We start from the raw sequence: 6564 nt of genomic DNA on the forward strand, positions 1-6564 counted from the left end.
TATGGTCCAACACTCACATCCATACATGACTACTGGAAAAACCATAGCTTTGACTGTCTGGACCTTTGTTGGTAAAGCAATGTCTCTCTGCTTTTTAATATGCTGTGTTGGTTTGTTATGGCTTTTCTGGCCCCATCACTTCATGGCAAATAGATGGGGAAACAGTGGAAACAGTGTCAGACTTTATTTTTGGGGGGCTCCAAAATCACTTCAGATGGTGTTTGCAGCCATGAAATTAAAAGACGCTTACTCCTTGGAAGGAAAGTTATGACCAACTTAGATAGCATATTAAAAAGCAGAAACATTACTTTGCCAACAAAGGTCCATCTAGTTAAGGCTATGGTTTCTCCAGTAGTCATGTATGGATGTGAGAGTTGGACTGTGAAGAAAGCTGAGTGCCGAAGAATTGATGCTTTTGAACTGTGGTGTTGGAGAAGACTCTTGGGAGTCCCTTGGACTGCAAGGAGATGCAACCAGTCCATCCTAAAGGAGGTCAGTCCTGGGTGTTCATTGGAAGGACTGATGCTAAATTGAAACTCCAATACTTTGGCCACCTCATGCGAAGTGTTGACTCATTGAAAAAGACCCTGATGCTGGGAGGGATTGGGGGCAGGAGGAGAAGCGGACGACAGAGGATAAGATGGCTGGATGGCATCACCGACTCAATAGACATGGGTTTGAGTGAACTCCGGGAGTTGGTAATGGACAGGGAGGCCTGGTGTGCTGTGATTCATGGGGTCACAAAGAGTCGGACTCGACTGAGCAACTGAACTGAACTGAAATCCAATATGAGTTCAGCTTGAGATCCTTAGCTAATAATATCTTTAAAGATCCTATTTCCTATCAGGTACCATTCTAAGGGTCTGGGTAAATGTTACTTGGGTGGGGTCAAAATTCAACCCACTCAGGGCCCCCAACACTGTGGACCCCACGCCTCTTGTCCTCACAATTTCTCCTCTTTTGCCTCATCAACTTCTCCCTCCTCACAGGGTCACCCCACCTGACTGCAAGCCTGCCACAAAGCCTGGACCTAAGACGGCCATCACAGAGTTACAGAAAACCCTGAAAGTGTGCCCCCACTTGCCCCAGCTCCCTCCCTCCCCTGGGCAGCAAAGTCCCCACTTCCCCTGTTCTCCCTTCCCTGTCTACAGCTCCAGCCCTCCCCTTCCCAGGTCCACATCCCTGTTGCACCACCAAAAGGCCCTGAGCAGACTCCTCAGACACCTACACGTTGTCAACTCCTTTTTCTGCTTTCTCTCCACCGCTAGACACAATTCGACACAGTTGAAAGGCTGAACATATTAATACACGTGATGGTCAGAGCACTTTTAAAAACTGAACTCTGACCACCAGCCCTGCAGCAGCCAGCCCAGCAACCCAGCCACAAACTCTGCAGCCACTGGGCCAGGACAGTCAGGACTCAGTTGAGGACTGCAGCTTGCCAACCTCTCACTCGCTCTCCCAATTCAAGGCCAAGCAGCATGCTCCCCAAAGTGGTCAATGGGCCCCCACTCCTGTGTGGCCACCTCCGGCTCCCTGGATGACATTGTGCATCTCCTGGGCTGTTCCCCTCGTGAGGCTCTCCCCTTCCCTTGGGGCTCTGCAAATGCTGACCTTTGCCGAGGAAGCTCTGAGAAAACACCCTCTGTCTGTTCTCGCTGAGTAGTCTTCCCAGTATTTCCACAGGCTCCATTCAGGTTTCCTTCATAAAATGATTCTTTCTTCCAGGATGCAAACCCACGTACCTGTCTTCCCTTTACCTTGCCTGGTGCCTCTGTGACATCTCCTTTGCTGAGTCCTGCTCACCTTCCCCTCATCGCAAGCCTCAGAATCCAGCTATCATCTCCCTACGCATTTTCTACTTTGAGTTCTCACCCACGAATTCACATGCCACCCACCATCTGCTGTTTCTGTCCATCCAGCCTGACCTGCCCTGAACTGCAGATATGTACAGCTTCTGCCATCCCCAACCCAAGGCGCATGCATCTGAACGTCTGACAAAAGTCTTGAACCTAGCGTGTCATTGCTGTTGTTCAGTCGCTCAGTCATGTCCAACTCTTTGTGACCCCATGGACTACAGCATGCCAGGCTTCTCTGTCCTTCACTGTCTCCCAGAGTTTGCTCAAACTCATGTCCATTGAGTCAGTGATGCCATCCAACCATCTCATCCTCTGTCACTGTTTTCTCCTGCCCTCAATCTTTCCCAGCATCAGGGTCTTTTCCAATGAGTTGGCTCTTCGCATCAGGTAGCCAAATTATTGGAGCTTCAGCATCAGCCTTCCCAATGAATATTAGGGTTAATTTTCTTTAGGATTGTCTGGCTTGATTTCCTTGCTGTCCAAGGGACTCTCAAGAGTCTTCTCAAGCACCAAAGTCTGAAAGCATCAATTCTTTGGTGCTCAGTCTTCTTTATGGTCCAGCTCTCACATCCGTACATGACTACTGTAGTAATGCTGCATAAGAAATGACCCCCAACTGAGGGGCTCATGGCAATCTGTGTGCATTCCCACACTCATGTCTTCCTGGGTTGACTGGTTTGACTGGATCAGATGGGTGGATAGACACCACACTACAGGCTAGGTGTTTGTCCCAACAAGGTGTGTTTGTCCCAAGGCCCGGGCTGTGACAGAGGGTCTCTGTGGGGTATCTAGCACACAAGAGGCCAAACTGCGCAACTTGCTTAAGCCCTCAGCTAGCATCACACCAACCATATCTCTTTAGCCAGAACAAGCCTCACGGCCAAGCCCAGGTAGTAAGTCAGAGAGGGTCCTCAATGCACAGCCAGGGGAAGAGAAGCAAATATTTGCCAAACAGTAATTCACAGAGCAAAGGCATAATGATTGGTAAACTGTCTGCACGCCCAGAAGATAGGATTGTGCTGCATGTATGTAAATATATGTAAAGTACAAAGCCATATACAAATTATCAAATTTAACAACTGAATTCAGCAAAGTTGCTGGACACAAGATTAAAACACAAAGTAAATGACACATCTATGAACTTACAACCAACAACTGGAAAATGAAATTAAAATACCCTCTATAATAATAGCATTAAACTTAACAAAAGATGTGTGGGACTCGTACATTTACAATTGCCAAACGTTGCTGAGAGAAATTACAGATGGTCTAAATGAATGGAGAGAGATTGTGGTTGGGAAGTGTTCATATTTCTAAGCAATCAATCTGCCCCCAATTTATCTGTGAATCCAATGTTATTCCAATCAGAATCCCAGCAGGTGCTTTGGTAGAAATTGGCAAGCTGGTTTCAAGTTTTATTTGTAAATTTTAGGAGGCCGGGAACAAATAGCCAATTTACTCTTAAAAAGAGAATAAAGTTGGAGGGTTTATTCTACCTTATTTCAAGATGTACTGAAAAGTGACAGTAGTTAAGACAGTGAGGTACTCGCAAAAGACTAGACAAATAGAACAAAGCAGTGACTCCAGAAGTGTGCATATGCATGCACGTATGTGTGTGTAGGTGGGAACTTCCCTGGTAGTTCAGGGACTAAGACTCTAAGCTCCCAGTGCAGGGGGCCTGGGTCTGATCTCTAGTCAGGGAACTGGATCCCACATACCACAACTAAAGGATCCATGTGCCCCATGGCACTGAGACCCATGATTATATATATATAATCATATATAAATATGTGTCTGTAGATGAATGTATATGAAACACGTGTGTATGTGTAACTCTGCATGTACATGTATGTATATGCAGATATTTGTGTGTACGTGTGTGTAGATGTGTGAGAGTGAGTGAATGTTAGTTGTTCAGTTGTTGCGACCCTGTGGACTGTAGCCCGCCAGGCTCCTCTGTCCATGGGATTTTCCAGGCAAGAATACTGGAGTGGGTTGCCATTTCCTTCTCCAGTGGATCTTCTCAACCCAAGTATTGAACCCACGTCTCCACATCACGCAGACTCTTTACTGTCTGAGCCTCCAGGGAAGCCTGCATGCAGATGTGTAAGTATTAACTAATTGTAAAAGACACCAACTCAGCTTAAATGACAAAAGAAAATGTTTTCCACAAATGGTACCGAAATAACTAGGTATCCACAAGAAAACAAAAAACCACTGACCGCTACCTTACACCACACACAAAACTTAATTTCAGATGGATCGTAAACTTAAATTTGAAAGCCCAAGTTATGAAACTTACAGAAGAAAATGTAGGAGAGGGTTTTTATGGTCTTGGGGTACACAAAAGTCCCTTAGGGCTCACCATTACACTATCCATTACCAAAACCTAATAACTTTGATCTTTGTTCTATGTGTAGGCCTCTTTTCCATCAAAGGACTCTACTAAGAAAATGGAAATATGAGCCACACTGAGAGAAAATACTTCCAATACATATGTCGGAGGAAGAACTCACACGCAGTGTTTACAAAGGATGCCCACAGATCTGTAAAAACTGATATAATCCACCCCCCGACCCCCGCCCCCCGCCATGAGGAAGAGACAGGAGCAAACGTGTGAACAAGAAGCATGGGGAAAGTTGCTCCAGATCACCAGCCACTTGTGCAACCACAATCACAATGAGAACCCTGCACACCAAGGCCATTCGGAATGGCCAGAATCAGCAAGCCTGTGAGAGCCTCTCACCGAAGCTGCAAACACCAAGCAGGCAACCCAGACACAGAGCTCTCGCCACCGCACTCTCACCTAGGCTTGGGCTGCTTTCTGTTAATCGGTGTAAATCCCACGACAACCAAGGGCTTCCTTGGTGACTCAGTCGGTAAATCTGCCTGCAATGTTGGTTTGATCCCTGGGTCGGGAAAATCTGCTGGAGAAGGGAATGGCAACCCACTCCATGGGTTGCCCATATTCTATGTCCTGGAAAATACCATGGACAGAGGTGCCTGGCAGTTTATAGTTCATGGGGTCCCAAAGAGTCGGACATGACAGAACGACTAACATTTTCATGACAACTAGGGAAGGTCACCATTATTATCCCATTCTAAGGGGAGGACAACCGACTCGACAACGTTGAGTGAATAGGGAGGGAGGAGGTAAACCAGGGTGGTGGGAGGCAAAGCCCACCCTTTCCTTAATACCTCGAGGCAGAACTTCAGCCTAGAATGCCCGGGCTTTTAGCTGACTAGCTCTTGGCTACCAACCCCCAACACCATGGGGCCCAGGCCCGTGGATCCAAACAGGAAAAATGTCATCAGTTCTGAGGTAGCAGCAAGAACCCGAGATTCCCAACACAGAGAAGACTACTTCCTGTGTGGCCACGTTGCAAACCCACAGCTTCCAAGTACCACACAAAGCTCTTGGGTGAAGCACTTGTCTCCAGAACCACTGATCACCTGAATGTTGGGAATTACAGCTCACTCCCAGGCTCTGTGAGTTTAACTCCCCCTCCAGCAAACCTGTGCCAGGGGGACACACACTCAAGTGTCCCCTCGATGAACGAGTGACCATAGGCATAATGTTCCTGGTGGCTGGCTGTCCGACCCACTCTGGCCTTGGGCAGGCCACCTGCTCTGAGATCCACACCATGGCAGGCAGCCTCCTGTCATCCTCTGGGGCTGAACCAGAGGGATCTGGAGAGGGGCTGCCAGGAGTCCCCTGAAGCAGGGGAGTTCCAGAAAGGAGCCAGCAGCTGGCCCCCACAGCAGTCTATTGAGAGGGAATGGTCTGACAGCCTCAGAGGCCCAAGGGACACTTCTGCCCCTCATCCATGCTGACTCTGACACACAGGCCCCTTGGGACATGTGGGGACAGGGGACAGTGTCACAAGTGCTCAAGGCATCTCTGAATCTCAGCTTGGCCACAATAGGATGACAGCACTGGATGGACCTTGACCGGGAGTCTGTCAATTAAGAGAAAAGGCAATATTTGTGGGGGGGCAGTGATGTGCGGTAGAAGTTTCTGGGTTGATGAACCTGTTCTATGATGTGGCCATTGATCGTGTGATGTGTAACTAATGTGGCCATAATGCTGAAGCTGAAGCTCCAATAATTTGTCCACCTGATGCAAAGAGCCACCTCACTGGAAAAGACCCTGATGCCAGGAAAGATTGAAGGCAGGAGGAGAAGGGGCGACAGAGGATGAGATGGTTGGGTGGCATTACCAACTCAATGGACATGAGTTTGAGCAAGCTCTGGGAGTTAGTGAAGACAGGGGAGCCTGGCTTGCTGCAGTCCATGGGGTTGCAAAGAGTCAGACTCGACTAAGTGACTGAACAACATAGCGAAGTTAACTTTTAGCATAATTTCATTAATCTGATTTTAGATTTGGGCGGCTGTGGGTATCCACTGGCCACCATGTAGGACTACACACCCTGGACCCTGGAGCATTCGCCATGGACCCTTAGCCCATCCCTTCCCCGCTGAGGGCACTGACTCTGCCAGAGCTTTTTGTCCTACCCACTTGGGGAGAATCTGGCTGGTTTTGAGGACCTTCAGTGACAAGAACCAGCTCTAGTCCCCTAGGGGGTGTCTCATGGCCTGAGTTCCAAACCTCTTAGAAAGGAAGTGGGGCCCAGTGTCCTGTGGGGGCAGGGACATGGCCTCAGTGACAGGGATGCTCTAGAGAGTCTGCCCTCACAGGACACTG

This window comes from Bison bison, unplaced genomic scaffold (genome assembly GCF_000754665.1).
Source record: "Bison bison bison isolate TAMUID 2011002044 unplaced genomic scaffold, Bison_UMD1.0 scf7180017864289, whole genome shotgun sequence".
Classification (NCBI taxonomy): Eukaryota; Metazoa; Chordata; class Mammalia; order Artiodactyla; family Bovidae; genus Bison; species Bison bison.